Here is a 19,998-nt window from a genome sequence, read left to right as displayed (position 1 = left end):
CAGTGTCGCGCCGGACGGGTGATGGCTACCCCGTACGGCGTACTGTGGCCAGGCGTGCTCCGGGATTCGGGGGTGGCAGGCTTCACTGTTGCCACGCCATGTTCCATCATCGTTATGGGGGTGCAGACTTTGAGGGCACGATCTTGGAGTCGGTCTTTTCGTGGCCGGCTTCTTAGAGTCGGTCTTTTCATGGCCGGCTTCTTGGAGTCGGCCGTATCGTGGCCTCCTCCATGAGAGTTTAGGGCTGGGCCGCCTTCCGATAGTCGGCCTGCGAGACAGCCGGCCGGGGGAAGGCGACCCCATGCCCTGGGTGCTTGAAGGCTTGATCGGCCTGTTACTTTTTCGAAGGGCCAAAGGGAGCCGGCTAGGCTACCCGTGGTCATTTACTCCGACAGTATTCTCCGAAGCTGGTTGGGCTTCGTGGCTGAGAGGGGAACGAGAAGCTCAATCAGCTTCCTATCCTGAAGAGCCGGCAGCTAGGAGCCGGCTTTGATCAGGCGTGCCGTCTCGGCGAGGCTTTTTGAAGCTTGAAAGCGGGAACCAGCTGGTGCGCATGCCGGGCTACGGGCTGGCCGCCCGCCGCCTGCGCGCCACATGGCACCTTTCGGCTGGAGGAGCCTGCCAGCCCACGCGCGTGACGGGACGTCGCCGCAGGCCGGGGCCCGCCACCTCCTTGCCTCGGCCCAAGTGTGGATCTTCTGTGGCCCGAACGGACCGCTCACCTCAGGACGACAGTTTTCTGCACGTCGTTAGGGCGTAGTAATCGCGGGGCGTGGGGAAATGGGCGCAATTAATCCCACGTCCCCCCACGCCTCGCCTCCTCGGCTTCGCCGCACGAGGCTATAAATAGGGGGAGGAGGGGGAGCGGCAAACGCTCGCACGCTCGCCCTCGCTCCGCCACTTCCTTCTTCTTCCTTCTCTCCGTTGCTGCAGCTGCTCGCCTCCGCGCCGTCCCTCCATCAATCTTCTCGGTGCGCCGTAGCTTAGCTGCAGCTGAAGCGCACGCCCTCCGCCGCCGAGCTTTTCCTGTCGCCTCTCCGTCCTCATGGCGCGGTCCAGCTCCTGGGATGGCTCCAACGTCCATGAGGACCACGTCGACTTCCTCCGCAAGACGCAGCGGTTGCCGGGCAAGGATTATGTGCGGGTCCGTCTCCCGCCAGAGAGGGAGATCTTGCCGGCGCCGGAGGAGGACGAGCGGGTAATCTTCCGCTCGCACTGCCTGCGCGGCATCGGCCTGCCGGCGAGCGGTTTCTTCCGCTCCTTCCTCGAATTCTATCATCTCCAGCCGCACCACCTCACCCCAAATACGATGGTGCTGCTGTCGGCCTTCGTCACTCCGTGCGAAGGCTTCCTTGGCGTCCTCCCCACCCTCGAACTTTGGGGGGAGTTCTTCCTGTCCAAACTTGGCACCGTCGTCGCGGGCGTGCCTGCCCCCTGCGGCGCCTTCATCGTCGTGCGGAGATCGACGGTCGACAACCCATTTCCGCCCATCGTGTTGATCCAGTCGGTGAAGCTCTGGCAAAAATCTTACTTCTACGTGAAGAACGTCGCCCCGCAGGGCGACTTCGTCAATCTGCCGGCTTACGTAGCCGGCCCGCCGGCTGGGAGGCCGCCTTCATGGTCCTTCCGATCCAGGTCGCTGTCTCCGGCTGGGGCTGCCGCCGTCGCACGGCTCCGGGTGCTGGTCCAATCGGAGGGCCTGATCGGGCCTGACCTGATAGCCGCCTTTGTGGAGCGCCGGGTGCTCCCGCTCCAAGGCCGCCCTCACATGATTTGCCAGATGAGCGGTCGATTCGACCCTAGTCGGCTAAGCACCAAGGAGATGCCTCATGCCGAGGTATCTTACTTGGTGAATTATATCGCCAATTGCAAGCTCACCGAGGAGTGGGGTTCGGCAAGGAGCCGTATTCTCGCGCCAATCCTCCACCTTCGGTAAGCTTCCCTTCTTTTCTTTTTCTCGTGTTGCCGAGTTCGTACTAGCTGACTCTTGACCAGTCATCTTGTATTTAACAGAGCCCCCTCCTTCAACAGGCGACCGGATCCGCATGGGTGGAGCGCCAGTTCATCCCTGACCGCGCGACGGACGACTTGGACGATCCCGACTTGGGGGCGGCCGCCCTAGACGACGACGGCGTAGGAGGAGGCGACGAGGCGGGTGGCTCCGGGCTCGGGGCCGGCTTCGAGGACTGGCCGGATGACGACGAGGACGACGTTGTTCCGCTTCATCAGCCGGCGTCCGACTATCAAGGCGCGGGCTCCTCTGCCGCGCTGGTTGTTCGTGGTGGCGAGCAAAAATGCCGGGCCGCGTCGGCCCTCTTCGGCAGTCGGCCGAAGAAGCCCAGGGGTACTGCGGTGGCGACCAAGCGAGACGAGGCGGCCGCGAGGGCAGCCCGCTTCCGCAAGGTGGTGAAGCAGCCGCAGGTGGTTTCGGCGTAAGTGTAAATTCTCTCACGCCTTTCTTTTTTCTCTTCGGTTGTCATTTTTCTAAGCCTTTTTCTTGACTTATCAAACAGGGCTCCGCTCTCTCTGGAGCGGGCCACTGCCGCCTCCGTAGTTGAAGGTGCGGGAGGATCTGCGAGCACCCGCCGTGTGGACCCCTATGCCGATCTTCAAGCGGCGACGGAGCGGAACATGTGGGAGGCACGAGAGGAGCGGGAGGCGGAGGAGCAGAGGGCGGCCGCCGCCAGGGCGGCTCAGGAGGTGACGGAGGACTCGGCGGAGGCGCGAGCCGACGCGGCGGCCAAGGCCCAAGCAGAGGCCGCGGCCGCGGAGAGGCGGCGGAGGCCCTGCGTAACCAGCCTCTGCAGCTCGTCATCCCTCTCCGCGTCGTGGCTCCCGATATCCCAGTGCCCCCGCCAGAGGAAGCCGGCCGCAACCAACCGGTGATGGAGAGGGAGGAGGGCGATGCAGTCGTCCTAGAGAGAGGGGCGGCACCGCCGTCGCCGACTGGAGCGGGCCAAGGCGGCCGACCTGACGCGCCGCTTGAGCAACCGGCTGGAGGCGAGCCGGCCGTCAGGGCGGATCTTGTGGTTCTGTCTTAGTCCCGTCGGCGCGCAGGGAAGGTGACTTCGGCGCCGAACCCGCAGAAGGCCGCGGGCTCCAGCTCGTCGGCCCAGGATCTGGAGACGACCAGCGCCAGCTCGCCAGGGTGGACGTCGGGTGGTGGGACGGCCGTGCTGAACATGGCGGTGCAGGACGTCCGGGAACGGCTTCAGTCCCAGGCCGCCGCGCTGAAGCAATATACCCAAGAGTTTCTCGCAACGCGGTCGGCCATTCGGGTGAGTCTTCCCGCTTTCCGTCGATTGCTCTTGGTTTCTTCCGTGGGGGCGCGTCAGCGCACCCACTAGGTGTAGTCCCCGAGTTCTGAGTCGGCTGCTGAGCAGGCGGCTTGGAACTTTTTAGTAGACTTTGATTGATGTCTTGTTCTTATCCGCGCCTCTGTCCTGTTAGCAGGGCTATCACAACCTCCGCGCGGCTGCCTTCAACTCCCAGGCCCGGGAGGTGAGCCAGAAGACCGCTGATCTGACGGAGAGCCGGAGTAAGTACTTCATTTTTTATCTCATGTGGGGGCGGTCAGCGCACCCACTGGGTGTAGTCCCCGAGATTCGGGCCAACTGCTGAGCAGTCGGGTCGGATCTTTCCTGCCGACTTCTTCCTTATTGCTTTTCTTCTTCTTCTTCATATCTTCAGGAGCCAATGCCGACCTGAGGGAGCAGCTCGGTGGGTCCCAGACCGCCCTTCGTGCCAAGGAGGCCGAGTGCGATGCCTTGGCTCAGGAACGTGATCACCTGGCCAAAAAGCTGGCCGACCAGGAGGAGAGCCACAAGGCGGCCCTGAAGGCGGTGCAGGACAGCGAGGCCGCCCTTCAAGCCGAATATGAGACCGAGGCGGCGAGCTGGGCTGAGGCGAGGCAAGCGCTGAGCAAAGGCTACAGCCGGGTTGAAGATTTGATCAACAGTAGGCCGCCTTCTTCCTCGTCCCTTTGCTCGCCACCCGGCATCTAATCTGTCTTCTGACTTCGTGCTGCTTTTTTCTTCTTTGTGTAGATTACTTCCCTCGTTACTCTGTTGCCGCCAACCAAGCCATTGAGGCCCACAATGATGCACGACGGCAGGCTGGGGTTGAGAACGCACCGGACGCCAGCCAGTCGCTCGAGGAGCAGCTTCTGGCGATTCAAACCCGCCTCCAGCCGGCCTACCGCACGCTCTTGAAGGAAATATGCCCTAGAGGCAATAATAAAGTTATTATTTATTTCCTTATTTCATGATAAATGTTTATTATTCATGCTAGAATTGTATTGACCGGAAACTTGATACATGTGTGAATACATAGACAAACATAGTGTCACTAGTATGCCTCTACTTGACTAGCTCGTGAATCAAAGATGGTTAAGTTTCCTAGCCATGGACATGAGTTGTCATTTGATTAACGGGGTCACATTAGGAGAATGATGTGACTGACTTGACCCATTCTATTAGCCTAGCACTTGATCGTTTAGTATGTTGCTATTGCTTTCTTCATGACTTATACATGTTCCTATGACTATGAGATTATGCAACTCCCGTTTACCGGAGGAACACTTTGTGTGCTACCAAACATCACAACGTAACTGGGTGATTATAAAGGAGCTCTACAGGTGTCTCCAAAGGTACATGTTGGGTTGGCGTATTTCGAGATTAGGATTTGTCACTCCGATTGTCGGAGAGGTATCTCTGGGCCCTCTCGGTAATGCACATCACTATAAGCCTTGCAAGCAATGTGACTAATGAGTTAGTTGCGGGGTGATGCATTACATAATGAGTAAAGAGACTTGTCGGTAACGAGATTGAACTAGGTATTGGGATACCGACGATCGAATCTCGAGCAAGCAACATACCGATGACAAAGGGAACAACGTATGTTGTTATGCGGTTTGACCGATAAAGATCTTCGTAGAATATGTGGGAGCCAATATGAGCATCCAGGTTCCGCTATTGGTTATTGACCGAGAATAGTTCTAGGTCATGTCTACATTATTCTCGAACCCGTAGGGTCCGCACGCTTAAGGTTTCGATGACAGTTATATTATGAGTTTATGAGTTTTGATGTACCGAAGGAGTTCGGAGTCCCGGATGAGATCGGGGACATGACGAGGAGTCTCGAAATGGTCGAGACGTAAAGATCGATATATTGGACGACTATATTCGGAGTTCGGAAAGGTTCCGAGTGATTCGGGTATTTTTCCGAGTACCGGAGAGTTACGGGAATTCGCCGGGGAGTATATGGGCCTTATTGGGCCATACGGAATAGAGGAGAGAGGCCTAAAGGAAGGAGGCGCACAGCCCCCCTCTGGTCCGAATTGGACAAGGGGTGCGGCCCCCTTTTCCTTCCTCCTCTCCCCCTCTTTCCCCCTTCTCCTACTCCAACAAGGAAGGAGGGAGTCCTACTCCTGGTGGGAGTAGGACTCCCCTTGGCGCGCCCCTCCTAGGCCGGCCGCCCCCTCCCCCCTTGATCCTTTATATACGGGGGCAGGGGGGCACCTCTAGGCACAACAATAATTGATCCCTTGGATCTCTTAGCCGTGTGCGGTGCCCCCCTCCACCATAATCCACCTCGATAATATCATAGCGGTGCTTAGGCGAAGCCCTGCGTCGGTAGTACATCAAGATCGTCACCACGCCGTCGTGCTGACGGAACTCTCCCTCGACACTCGGCTGGATCGGAGTTCGAGGGACGTCATCGAGCTGAACGTGTGCTAGAACTCGGAGGTACCATAGTTTCGGTGCTTGATCGGTCAGGCCGTGAAGACGTACGACTACATCAACTGCGTTGTTCTAACGCTTCCGCTTTCGGTCTACGAGGGTACGTGGACACACTCTTCCCTCTCGTTGCTATGCATCACCATGATCTTGCGTGTGCGTAGGAAAATTTTTGAAATTACTACGTTCCCCAACAGCTCCGCCGTCTTCAGGGTGCTAGCGCGCAGGTGCTGGCCGCTCTCTGGCCCGGCGAGGTGGTTCCTCGCACCCCCAGTCGGACTGCCGACTGGCTGGAGGTAGCGGTCGGCCGCTTCGAGGCCTGGAAGGCTTCTGCGACTCGGTCCGGCGCCAGGCGGGTGCTAGAGTTCGTCCGAGCTTGGTATCCTGGGTTGGACTTGGCCCAGCTGGCCACCTGGCTGCAGCAGGCCAACGAGGAGCTGGAGGCGATGCGGCCGGCTATCATCCAGCGCGCCTCGGCGATCGCCGACTACACCGACACTAGTGTCTTTGCCCCTGAGGTAAATGATGACGGCGTCGCTCAGCTGGAGGAGTGGTTCGGGCTGAACCCGGCCGAAGGTGAAGACTCGGCGGAGGAGATCGGTTCCAGCGACGAAGGCGAAGAGGAGGGGGAGGATGGTGAAGACGTCGCGCCAGACGGTGGAGCGACCAGCCAGCCTCAGCCTGATCGTGCCTCGAGCAATGAAGCGCGTGCAAGTACGCCGCCTGCCGCAGGTGACGATCATTGCGAGACTCACCAGCCGGCCACTCCTCCAGCCAACACTGTCGTCTCCATCAACCTGCCCGGCTCGCCTGTTGCTCCCTTGACCTGATCCGCCGTCTGGGTCTTCCTGCTCGTTACTCTTTGAACAACTTTTATTAAATTTGCACAACACCCACTAGGGGTGTATTCAAACTATGTTGAATGATGGCCTTTCGAAGGCCTTTTGTGTAAATATAATCATGCATGTGCTTGGCTTTCGTTCATATTTTCTTTTCATCCTTTTGGTTGTTTCCTTTGCCGCCCTCCCTTGGTCGTCGTCTTCCCAGCCGGACAGCTGCTCTGATATCTATGGCTGGGGAAGGGCTTGGCCGTTTGGGAGGACAAGTACTCGAGCTTTCTTAGATTGTAGCAAGGTGAACGGGAAGCCGGCCAGCCAGCTGCTCTGACAGTCGGTTGGCGGGGTGGGAAGCCGGCTTAAGTTATATAAGTTCGTTAGTCCTTAGTTGTTTTTCATGTGGGCATCCTTTCCTACCTTTGACTCTTGCCAGTCGGACAGCCGATTCTTCGAGCTGCGACTTTCAACAAGAGAGGGCTTGGGTGTCGGCACACTACTTGTCTGACTACAGGTGGAACTTGAATATAACTCAAGGCGGCTAGTCCCCGGGCCGACAGGCTGAACCCGGTGCCGGACGAGAAAACAAATGTAGTAACATAATCGTAGGCATGATACTCATCATACATAGATAAAAAGGGGGTAGTCCCCGAGTACTCCTGGGGGACCAGTTGTCTTGTACTTAATACAAAAGTGTTGGAAATATGCCCTAGAGGCAATAATAAAAGGATTATTATTATATCTCCTTGTTCATGATAATTGTCTTTTATTCATGCTATAATTGTATTATCCGAAAATCGTAATACACGTGTGAATACTTAGACCAAATACGTCCCTAGTAAGCCTCTAGTTGACTAGCTCGTTGGTCAACAGATAGTCATGGTTTCCTGAATATGGACATTAGATGTCATTGACAATGGGATCACATCATTAGGAGAATGATGTGATGGACAAGACCCAATCCTAAGCATAGCACAAGATCGTGTAGTTCGTTTTGCTAGAGCTTTTCCAATGTCAAGTATCTCTTCCTTAGACCATGAGATCGTGTAACTCCCGGATACCGTAGGAGTGCTTTGGGTGTACCAAACGTCACAACGTAACTGGGTGACTATAAAGGTGCACTACAGGTATCTCCGAAAGTGTCTGTTGGGTTGACACGGATCGAGACTGGGATTTGTCACTCCGTATGACGGAGAGGTATCTCTGGGCCCACTCGGTAATGCATCATCATAATGAGCTCAAAGTGACCAAGTGTTTGGTCACGGGATCATGCATTACGGTACGAGTAAAGTGACTTGCCGGTAACGAGACTGAACGAGGTATTGGGATACCGACGATCGAGTCTCGGGCATGTAACGTACCGATTGACAAAGGGAATTGTATACGGGGTTGATTGAATCCTCGACATCGTGGTTCATCCGATGAGATCATCGAGGAGCATGTGGGAGCCAACATGGGTATCCAGATCCCGCTGTTGGTTATTGACCGGAGAGCCATCTCGGTCATGTCTGCATGTCTCCCGAACCCGTAGGGTCTACACACTTAAGGTTCGGTGACGCTAGGGTTATTAGGAAGACTTGTATGTGATTACCGAATGTTGTTCGGAGTCCCGGATGAGATCCCGGACGTCACGAGGAGTTCCGGAATGGTCCGGAGGTGAAGATTTATATATGGGAAGTTGTCATACGGACACCGGAAAGTTTCGGGGGCATATCGGTATTGTACCGGGGCCACCGGAGGGGTTCCGGGGGTCCACCGGGAGGGGCCACCCCTCTCGGAGGGCCTCATGGGCCGCAAGGGGCAGGGAACCAGCCCCTGGAGGGCTGGGCGCCCCCCCCCTTGGGCCCATGCGCCTAGGGTTGGGGGGGAACCCTAGTGGGGGCGCCCCCCTTGCTTGGGGGGCAAGCCCCCCTCCCTGGCCGCCCCCCCCCTCTAGATCTCATCTAGAGGGGGCCGGCCCCCTTCCCCCTTCCCCTATAAATAGAGGGGCGAGGGGAGGGCTGAACACCTGATCCAAGGCGCAGCCCCTCCCCTCCCGAACACCTCTCCTCCTCCGTTGAGTGCTTGGCGAAGCCCTGTCGGAGTACTGCCTCTCCACCATCATCACGCCGTCGTGCTGCTGCTGGAGCCTTCTTCCTCAACCTCTCCTTCCCCCTTGCTGGATCAAGAAGGAGGAGACGTCGTCCGCTCCGTACGTGTGTTGAACGCGGAGGTGCTGTCCGTTCAGCACTTGGTCATCGGTGATTTGGATCACGGCGAGTACGACTCCATCATCCCCGTTCCCTTGAACGCTTCCGCACGCGATCTACAAGTGGTATGTAGATGCAATCTCTCTCCCATGACTCGTTGCTTAGATGAACTCATAGATGGATCTTGGTGAAACCGTAGGAAAATTTTAATTTTCTGCAACGTTCCCCAACAGTGGCATCATGAGCCAGGTCTATGCGTAGTTCTCTATTGCACGAGTAGAACACAATTTTGTTGTGGGCGTAGATCTTGTCAACTTGCTTGCCGCTACTAGTCTTTTCTTGCTTCAGCGGTATTGTGGGATGAAGCGGCCCGGACCGACCTTACACGTACGCTTACGTGAGACAGGTTCCACCGACTGACATGCACTAGTTGCATAAGGTGGCTAGCGGGTGTCTGTCTCTCCTACTTTAGTTGGAGCGGATTCGACGAAAAGGGTCCTTATGAAGGGTAAATAGAAGTTGACAAAATCACGTTGTGGTTATTCGTAGGTAAGAAAACGTTCTTGCTAGAACCCAATTGCAGCCACGTAAAAGATGCAACAACAATTAGAGGACGTCTAACTTGTTTTTGCAGCAATTGTCATGTGATGTGATATGGCCAGAAGTTGTGATGAATGATGAATGATATATTGTGATGTATGAGATCATGTTCTTGTAATAGGAATCACGACTTGCATGTCGATGAGTATGACAACCGGCAGGAGCCATAGGAGTTGTCTTTATTTTTGTATGACCTGCGTGTCATTGAAGAACGCCATGTAAATTACTTTACTTTATTGCTAAACGCGTTAGCCATAGAAGTAGAAGTAGTCGTTGGCGTGACAACTTCATGAAGACACGATGATGGAGATCATGATGATGGAGATCATGGTGTCATGCCGGTGACGAAGATGATCATGGAGCCCCGAAGATGGAGATCGAAGGAGCTATATGATATTGGCCATATCATGTCACTACTTTATATAATTGCATGTGATGTTTATTATGTTTATGCATCTTGTTTACTTAGAACGACGGTAGTAAATAAGATGATCCCTTATAATAATTTCAAGAAAGTGTTCCCCCTAACTGTGCGCCGTTGCTAAAGTTCGTCGTTTCGAAGCACCACGTGATGATCGGGTGTGATAGATCCTTACGTTCACATACAACGGGTGTAAGACAGTTTTACACATGCAGAAACACTTAGGGTTAACTTGACGAGCCTAGCATGTACAGACATGGCCTCGGAACACAAGAGACCGAAAGGTCGAACATGAGTCGTATGGAAGATACGATCAACATGGAGATGTTCACCGATGATGACTAGTCCGTCTCACGTGATGATCGGACACGGCCTAGTCGACTCGGATCGTGTAACACTTAGATGACTAGAGGGATGTCAATCTGAGTGGGAGTTCATTAAATAATTTGATTAGATGAACTTAATTATCATGAACTTAGTCTAAAGTCTTTGCAAAATATGTCTTGTAGATCAAATGGCCAACGCTCATGTCAACATGAACTTCAACGCGTTCCTAGAGAAAACCAAGCTGAAAGATGATGGCAGCAACTATTCGGACTGGGTCCGGAACCTGAGGATCATCCTCATAGCAGCCAAGAAAGATTATGTCCTAGATGCACCGCTAGGTGAAGCACCCATCCCAGAGAACCAAGATGTTATGAACACTTGGCAATCACGTGCTGATGATTACTCCCTCGTTCAGTGCGGCATGCTTTACAGCTTAGAACCGGGGCTCCAAAAGCGTTTTGAGCGACACGGAGCATATGAGATGTTCGAGGAGCTGAAAATGGTTTTTCAAGCTCATGCCCGGGTCGAGAGATATGAAGTCTCCGACAAGTTCTATAGTTGTAAGATGGAGGAAAACAGTTCTGTCAGTGAGCACATACTCAAAATGTCTGGGTTGCACAACCGCCTGTCCCAGCTGGAGATCAACCTCCCGGACGAGGCGGTCATTGACAGAATCCTTCAGTCGCTCCCACCGAGCTACAAGAGCTTTGTGTTGAACTACAATATGCAGGGGATGGTGAAGACCATTCCTGAAGTATTTTCAATGCTGAAGTCAGCAGAGGTTGAAATCAAGAAAGAACATCAAGTGTTGATGGTCAATAAGACCACTAAGTTCAAGAAGGGCAAGGGTAAGAAGAACTTCAAGAAGGACGGCAAAGATGTTGCCGCGCCCGGTAAGCCAGTTGCCGGGAAGAAGTCAAAGAATGGACCCAAGCCTGAGACTGAGTGCTTTTATTGCAAAGGGAAGGGTCACTGGAAGCGGAACTGCCCCAAATACTTAGCGGACAAGAAGGCCGGCAACACTAAAGGTATATTTGATATACATGTAATTGATGTGTACCTTACCAGTACTCGTAGTAACTCCTGGGTATTTGATACCGGTGCCGTTGCTCATATTTGTAACTCACAGCAGGAGCTGCGGAATAAGCGGAGACTGGCGAAGGACGAGGTGACGATGCGCGTCGGGAATGGTTCCAAGGTCGATGTGATCGCCGTCGGCACGCTACCTCTACATTTACCTACGGGATTAGTTTTAAACCTCAATAATTGTTATTTAGTGCCAAGTTTGAGCATGAACATTGTATCTGGATCTCGTTTGATGCGAGATGGCTACTCATTTAAATCCGAGAATAATGGTTGTTCTATTTATATGAGAGATATGTTTTATGGTCATGCCCCGATGGTCAATGGTTTATTCTTAATGAATCTCGAACGTAATGTTACACATATTCATAGTGTGAATACCAAAAGATGTAAAGTTGATAACGATAGTCCCACATACTTGTGGCACTGCCGCCTTGGTCACATAGGTGTCAAGCGCATGAATAAGCTCCATACTGATGGACTTTTAGAGTCTCTCGATTATGAATCATTTGACACGTGCGAACCATGCCTCATGGGTAAAATGACCAAGACTCCGTTCTCCGGAACAATGGAGCGAGCAACCAACTTATTGGAAATCATACATACCGATGTGTGCGGTCCAATGAGCGTTGACGCTCGCGGAGGATATCGTTATGTTCTCACTCTCACTGATGACTTGAGTAGATATAGGTATGTCTACTTGATGAAACACAAGTCTGAGACCTTTGAAAAGTTCAAGGAATTTCAGAATGAGGTAGAGAATCAACGTGATCGAAAGATAAAGTTCCTATGATCAGATCGTGGAGGAGAATATTTAAGTCACGAATTTGGTACACACTTAAGGAAATGTGGAATCGTTTCACAACTCACGCCGCCTGGAACACCTCAGCGTAACGTTGTGTCCGAACGTCGTAATCGCACTCTATTGGATATGGTGCGATCTATGATGTCTCTTACCGATTTACCGCTATCATTTTGGGGATACGCTCTAGAGACAGCTACATTCACTTTAAATAGGGCACCGTCTAAATCCGTTGAGACGACACCGTATGAATTATGGTTTGGGAAGAAACCTAAGCTGTCGTTTCTAAAAGTTTGGGGATGCGATGCTTATGTCAAGAAACTTCAACCTGAAAAGCTCGAACCCAAGTCGGAAAAATGCGTCTTCATAGGATACCCTAAGGAAACCATTGGGTATACCTTCTACCTTAGATCCGAAGGCAAGATCTTTGTTGCCAAGAACGGATCCTTTCTGGAAAAAGAGTTTCTCTCGAAAGGAGTAAGTGGGAGGAAAGTAGAACTCGATGAAGTACTACCTCTTGAACCGGAAAGTAGTGCAGCTCAGGAAAATGTTCCTGTGGTGCCTACACCGACTGGAGAGGAAATTAATGATGATGATCAAGGTACTTCGGATCAAGTTGCTACTGAACTTCGTAGGTCCACAAGGACACGTTCCACACCAGAGTGGTATGGCAACCCTGTCCTGGAAATCATGTTGTTAGACAACGGTGAACCTTCGAACTATGAAGAAGCGATGGCGGGCCCAGATTCCAACAAATGGCTTGAAGCCATGCAATCCGAGATAGAATCCATGTATGAAAACAAAGTATGGACTTTGACTGACTTGCCCGATGATCGGCGAGCGATAGAAAACAAATGGATCTTTAAGAAGAAGACGGACGCGGATGGTAATGTCACCATCTATAAAGCTCGACTTGTCGCTAAGGGTTATCGGCAAGTTCAAGGGATTGACTACGATGAGACTTTCTCTCCCGTAGCGAAGCTTAAGTCCGTCCGAATCATGTTAGCAATTGCCGCATACTATGATTATGAGATATGGCAGATGGACGTCAAAACGGCATTCCTTAACGGTTATCTTAAGGAAGAGCTGTATATGATGCAGCCGGAAGGTTTTGTCGATCCTAAGAATGCTAACAAAGTATGCAAGCTCCAGCGATCCATTTATGGGCTGGTGCAAGCATCTCGGAGTTGGAACATTCGCTTTGATGAGATGATCAAAGCGTTTGGGTTTATGCAGACTTATGGAGAAGCCTGCGTTTACAAGAAAGTGAGTGGGAGCTCTGTAGCATTTCTCATATTATATGTAGATGACATACTTTTGATGGGAAATGATATAGAATTCTTGGACAGCATTAAGGCCTACTTGAATAAGTGTTTTTCAATGAAGGACCTTGGAGAAGCTGCTTACATATTAGGCATCAAGATCTATAGGGATAGATCGAGACGCCTCATAGGTCTTTCACAAAGCACATACCTTGATAAGATTTTGAAGAAGTTCAAAATGGATCAGTCCAAGAAAGGGTTCTTGCCTGTACTGCAAGGTGTGAGATTGAGCTCGGCTCAATGCCCGACCACGGCAAAAGATAAAGAAGAGATGAGCGTCATCCCCTATGCCTCAGCCATAGGATCTATTATGTATGCCATGCTGTGTACCAGACCTGATGTAAACCTTGCCGTAAGTTTGGTAGGAAGGTACCAAAGTAATCCCGGCAAGGAACACTGGACAGCGGTCAAGAATATCCTGAAGTACCTGAAAAGGACAAAGGACATGTTTCTCGTTTATGGAGGTGACGAAGAGCTCGTCGTAAAGGGTTACGTCGACGCTAGCTTCGACACAGATCTGGATGACTCTAAGTCACAAACCGGATACGTGTATATGTTGAATGGTGGAGCAGTAAGCTGGTGCAGCTGCAAGCAGAGCGTCGTGGCGGGATCTACATGTGAAGCGGAGTACATGGCAGCCTCGGAGGCAGCGCATGAAGCAATTTGGGTGAAGGAGTTCATCACCGACCTAGGAGTCATACCCAATGCGTCGGGGCCGATCAAACTCTTCTGTGACAACACTGGAGCTATTGCCCTTGCCAAGGAGCCCAGGTTTCACAAGAAGACCAGGCACATCAAGCGTCGTTTCAACTCCATCCGTGAAAATGTTCAAGATGGAGACATAGATATTTGCAAAGTACATACGGATCTGAATGTCGCAGATCCGTTGACTAAACCTCTTTCGCGAGCAAAACATGATCAACACCAGAACTCTATGGGTGTTCGATTCATCACAATGTAACTAGATTATTGACTCTAGTGCAAGTGGGAGACTGTTGGAAATATGCCCTAGAGGCAATAATAAAAGGATTATTATTATATTTCCTTGTTCATGATAATTGTCTTTTATTCATGCTATAATTGTATTATCCGGAAATCGTAATACACGTGTGAATACTTAGACCAAATACGTCCCTAGTAAGCCTCTAGTTGACTAGCTCGTTGGTCAACAGATAGTCATGGTTTCCTGACTATGGACATTAGATGTCGTTGACAACGGGATCACATCATTAGGAGAATGATGTGATGGACAAGACCCAATCCTAAGCATAGCACAAGATCGTGTAGTTCGTTTTGCTAGAGCTTTTCCAATGTCAAGTATCTCTTCCTTAGACCATGAGATCGTGTAACTCCCGGATACCGTAGGAGTGCTTTGGGTGTACCAAACGTCACAACGTAACTGGGTGACTATAAAGGTGCACTACAGGTATCTCCGAAAGTGTCTGTTGGGTTGACACGGATCGAGACTGGGATTTGTCACTCCGTATGACGGAGAGGTATCTCTGGGCCCACTCGGTAATGCATCATCATAATGAGCTCAAAGTGACCAAGTGTTTGGTCACGGGATCATGCATTACGGTACGAGTAAAGTGACTTGCCGGTAACGAGACTGAACGAGGTATTGGGATACCGACGATCGAGTCTCGGGCATGTAACGTACCGATTGACAAAGGGAATTGTATACGGGGTTGATTGAATCCTCGACATCGTGGTTCATCCGATGAGATCATCGAGGAGCATGTGGGAGCCAACATGGGTATCCAGATCCCGCTGTTGGTTATTGACCGGAGAGCCATCTCGGTCATGTCTGCATGTCTCCCGAACCCGTAGGGTCTACACACTTAAGGTTCGGTGATGCTAGGGTTATTAGGAAGACTTGTATGTGATTACCGAATGTTGTTCGGAGTCCCGGATGAGATCCCGGACGTCACGAGGAGTTTCGAAATGGTCCAGAGGTGAAGATTTATATATGGCAAGTTGTCATACGGACACCGGAAAGTTTCGGGGGCATATCGGTATTGTACCGGGGCCACCGGAGGGGTTCCGGGGGTCCACCGAGAGGGGGCACCCCTCTCGGAGGGCCTCATGGGCCGCAAGGGGCAGGGAACCAGCCCCTGGAGGGCTGGGTGCCCCCCCCCCTTGGGCCCATGCGCCTAGGGTTGGGGGGAACCCTAGTGGGGGCGTCCCCCTTGCTTGGGGGGAAAGCCCCCCCTCCCTGGCCGCCCCCCCCCCTCTAGATCTCATCTAGAGGGGGCCGGCCCCCTTCCCCCTTCCCCTATAAATAGAGGGGCGAGGGGAGGGCTGAACACCTGATCCAAGGCGCAGCCCCTCCCCTCCCCAACACCTCTCCTCCTCCATTGAGTGCTTGGCGAAGCCCTGTCGAAGTACTGCCTCTCCACCATCATCACGCCGTCGTGCTGCTGCTGGAGCCTTCTTCCTCAACCTCTTCTTCCCCCTTGTTGGATCAAGAAGGAGGAGACATCGTCCGCTCCGTACGTGTGTTGAACGCGGAGGTGCTTTCCGTTCAGCACTTGGTCATCGGTGATTTGGATCACGGCGAGTACAACTCCATCATCCCCGTTCCCTTGAACGCTTCCGCACGCGATCTACAAGTGGTATGTAGATGCAATCTCTCTCCCATGACTCGTTGCTTAGATGAACTCATAGATGGATCTTGGTGAAACCGTAGGAAAAATTTTAATTTTCTGCAACGTTCCCCAACAAAAAGGTAGCGTGGTACATACTGCATTTTAACTGTAAAATCTTCGGAGGAGATTGGCGTTCCATGGTCGTCCGACTCCTTGCCGGAATCATCTCTCTTGCGTGCCTTCGGCTTCTGCGTGTCGATCAGGTAGTAGGAGTCGTTGCCTAAAGCCCTACTGATGACGAAGGGGCCTTCCCAAGGGGCCGAGAGCTTGTGCAGGCCGGTTGTTCTCTGGATCAGCCGGAGCACAAGATCACCCTCTTGGAAGGATCTTGGCTTGACCTTCCGGCTGTGGTAACAACGTAAACCCTGTTGGTAGATGGCGGACCGACTGAGGGCTAACAGCCGGCCTTCTTCCAGCAGGTCGACGCCGTCTTCTCGTGCTTCCTTGGCTTCTGCCTCCGTGTACATGGTAACCCGAGGTGAGTCGAACTCAATGTCAGTTGGGATGATAGCCTTGGCACCATATACAAGAAATAAAGGGGTGAAGCCGGTTGACTTGTTCGGGGTCGTGCGCAAACTCCAGAGGACGGCCGGCAGCTCGTCGAGCCAACAGTCGGCCGAACGCTCTAGTGGCGCGACCAATCGGGGCTTGATGCCGGAGAGGATGAGGTCGTTTGCTCGCTCGACTTGGCCGTTTGACTGCGGGTGGGCAACGGACGCTAAGTCCAGTCGGATGCCCTGCATCGCGCAGAAACGCGTCAGTGCTCCCTTGGCAAAATTCGTGCCGTTGTCGGTGATGATGCTGTGTGGTACTCCATACCAGGTTGTAATATCTGCGATGAATGTGACGGCAGTCGGCCCATTCAGCTTCTTGATCGGCTTCGCTTCAATCCACTTGGTAAATTTGTCCACGGCGACAAGCAGATGTGTCATGCCGCCGCGTGCCGTCTTGAATGGGCCCACCATGTCCAGTTCCCAGACGGCAAAGGGCCAAGTGAGGAGGGATGGTCTTGAGTGCAGAAGCCGGCAGGTGTTGCTTGGAGCCGAAGACTTGGCACCCTTTACAGTGTTTGACTAACTCCTTGGCGTCTTCCAAAGCAGTCGGCCAGAAGAATCCATGGCGGAAAGCTTTGGCTACGAGTGATCTTGAGGCGGCATGGTGGCCGCATTTGCCTTGGTGGATGTCTTCGAGGATTGCTATGCCCTTCTCTGGCTCGACACAGCGCTGGAAGACTCCAGTGACGCTGCGCCTAACGAGCTCTCGGTTCATTATTGTGTATGCTCCGGCTCGGCGTTGTACTTGTCTTGCCGAGATCTCGTCAGTCGGCAGCTCTCTGTTTACCAGGAAGTTGAGGATGGGCTGGGCCCATGATGGAGCTGTGACTTCTTCTATTGCAAAAACAGCTACTGTAACCAGGGCGGGTGGGCTGGGTGGTGAAGAGTTGGAGTCGGCCACCGCCTGTTGTGTCGATGCAGTCCCCGGGTCGGCTGTCATAGTCCCCGAGCCGGGTGCGACTATGGCAGTCCCCGAGCCGGCTGTCGAAGTCCCCGAGCCGCCTGCTTGGCTCCCCAAGTCGGATCCGACTGCGTCGGGGTCAGGCGGCACGAAGATGGAACTAGATTCTGGAGCCGACTTGACAGACGGCTTAAGGAGCGTTGGAGAGAGACGTCGGTTGGTATAGCTTGTCGGGTGGAGCCTATTCGTGCCAGGGCATCTGCTTGCTCGTTGTCGGCCCGTGGTACGTGGAGGAACTCGCATCCTTCAAAATATCCACTGATTTGCTGAACGAGGAAGCGGTAGCTTGCCATGTTTGCGTCCTTGGCGTCCCAGTCGCCAGATGATTGCTGGACCACCAAATCCGAGTCACCATTGCACAGGATCCGGCGGATGCCGAGCTCTTTGACAAGCCGGAGCCCGTGTATGAGTGCCTCGTACTCGGCCACATTGTTGGAGGCGGCAAAATGAATTTGCAATGTGTATCTGAGTTTGTCGCCCTTGGGAGAGGTGAGGACGATGCCGGCTCCCAAGCCGGTGCGCATCTTGGATCCATCGAAGTGCATCTGCCAATGAGTGGAGTCGGGGGCCGGCGACAGGTACTGGGTCTCGGCCCAGTCGACAAGGAAGTCGGCCAATGCCTGGGACTTGATGGCGGTGCGAGGCTGGTAGAAGATTGTGTAAGGAGCCAGCGCAATGGCCCATTTTGCCACCCGGCCGGATGCATCCCGGCTGCCTATGATCTCGGCGAGCGGGGCAGTACATACAACCGTGATGGGATGCTCTTGAAAGTAGGGCTTGAGTTTCTTGGAGGCGAAGTACACAACATAGCACATCTTCTAGTAGTGCGGGTAGTTATGCTTCGAGGTGGACAGTACTTCACTCAAATAGTACACCGGCCTCTGGACTAGCTGAGCTCAGCCTTCTTCTGGGCGCTGAACCACGATAACGGTGCTGACCAACCGACTAGTGGCGGCAATGTAAAGGAGCATGGGCTCTTCCTCAGTCGGTGCCGTCAAGACGGGCGGCGTGGTCAGCATCTTCTTTAGCTCGTGGAAAGCTTGATTTGCTTGGTCGCTCCACTCGAAGTGAGTGGACTTCTTCATGAGCCGGTAGAGGGTGAGAGCTTTCTCTCCGAGCCGGCTGATGAAGCGGTTCAGGGAGGCTAGGCACCCGGTAAACTTTTGGATGTCTCGTAGCTTGGTAGGAATCTTCATTCTCTCTATGGCCTTGATCTTCATTGGGTTGCATTCGATGCCGCGTTCAGAGACCAAGAAGCCTAGAAGCTGGCCGACTGGTACTCCGAACACGCATTTCTCGGGGTTGAGCTTGATCTGAAACCGGCGTAAGTTTTCAAATGTCTATCTAAGGTCTTCCAGCAAGGTGCCGCGCTTCTCCGTCTTCACCACGACATCGTCTACATATACGTGGGCATTTCTGCTGAGTTGCTTGAGGAGGCATTTCTGCATGCAACGCTGAAAAGTGGCACCGACATTTCTCAAGCCGAATGTCATAGTCAGATAGCAGAAAGCTCCGAATGGTGTGATGAAGGCGGTCTTCAGGCGGTCAGCCGGATCCAACTTTATCTGGTGGTAGCCTGAGTAGGCATCCAAAAAGCTCAACAGCTCGCATCCGGCTGTGGAGTCTATCACTTGATCGATTCGAGGTAGGGCAAATGGATCTTTGGGGCAGGCTTTGTTGTGGCTGGTGTAATCTATACACATACTCCACTTGTTATTCTTATTCAAAACGAGGACCGGGTTGGCAAGCCACTCTGGAAAGAACACCTCCATAATGAAGCCGGCTGCCAAAAGCCGGGCTATCTCTTCTCCTACAATCCTTCTCTTTTCCTTCGATAGTCGGCGGAGGGGTTGCTTGACTGGTTTTGCATCTGCTTGGACGTGTAATTTATGCTCGGCGAAATCCTTCGGAACACCTGGCATCTCCTTGGGGGACCATGCAAAGATATCCCGATTCTCACAGAGGAAATCGACGAGCACGCCTTCCTATTTGTTGTCCAAGTTGGCTCCAATGACGGCAAACCTCTCCGGGTGCTCTGGGTCCAGAGGTATCTTCTTTGTCTCTTTGGCCGGTTGGAAAGAACCTTGAGTATCAGATTCCTTGGGGTCAAGGGACAGGGCCGGCTGCTTGCCGGCCATGGACACGACTCGATCCAGCATCTTTTTCTCTTCAGCAATCACGAGGGACTCGGCCAGCCGGCTGCTAGCTGCCGCACACTCAGAGGACTTCTTGTAGTCTCTGGCTATGGTGATGATGCCCTTGGAACTCGGCATCTTCATCTTGAGGTAGGCGTAGTGGGGTACAGCCATAAACTTGGCCAGAGCAGGTCGGCCAAGCAATGCGTGGTAAGGGCTCTCCGGATCCACTACTTCAAACCATATTGCTTCTCGACGGAAATTATCCTTGCCCCCAAAGAGGACATCCATCTTGATCTTGCCGATTGGTGAGCAGGACAGGCCGGGTACGATGCCATGGAACACAGTCCGACTAGGCATGAGCTGCTTCGTCTTGATGTTCAGC

Source organism: Triticum aestivum, chromosome 3B (assembly GCF_018294505.1).
Source record: "Triticum aestivum cultivar Chinese Spring chromosome 3B, IWGSC CS RefSeq v2.1, whole genome shotgun sequence".
Taxonomy (NCBI): domain Eukaryota; kingdom Viridiplantae; phylum Streptophyta; class Magnoliopsida; order Poales; family Poaceae; genus Triticum; species Triticum aestivum.
Note: the sequence above shows the minus strand (reverse complement) of the source record.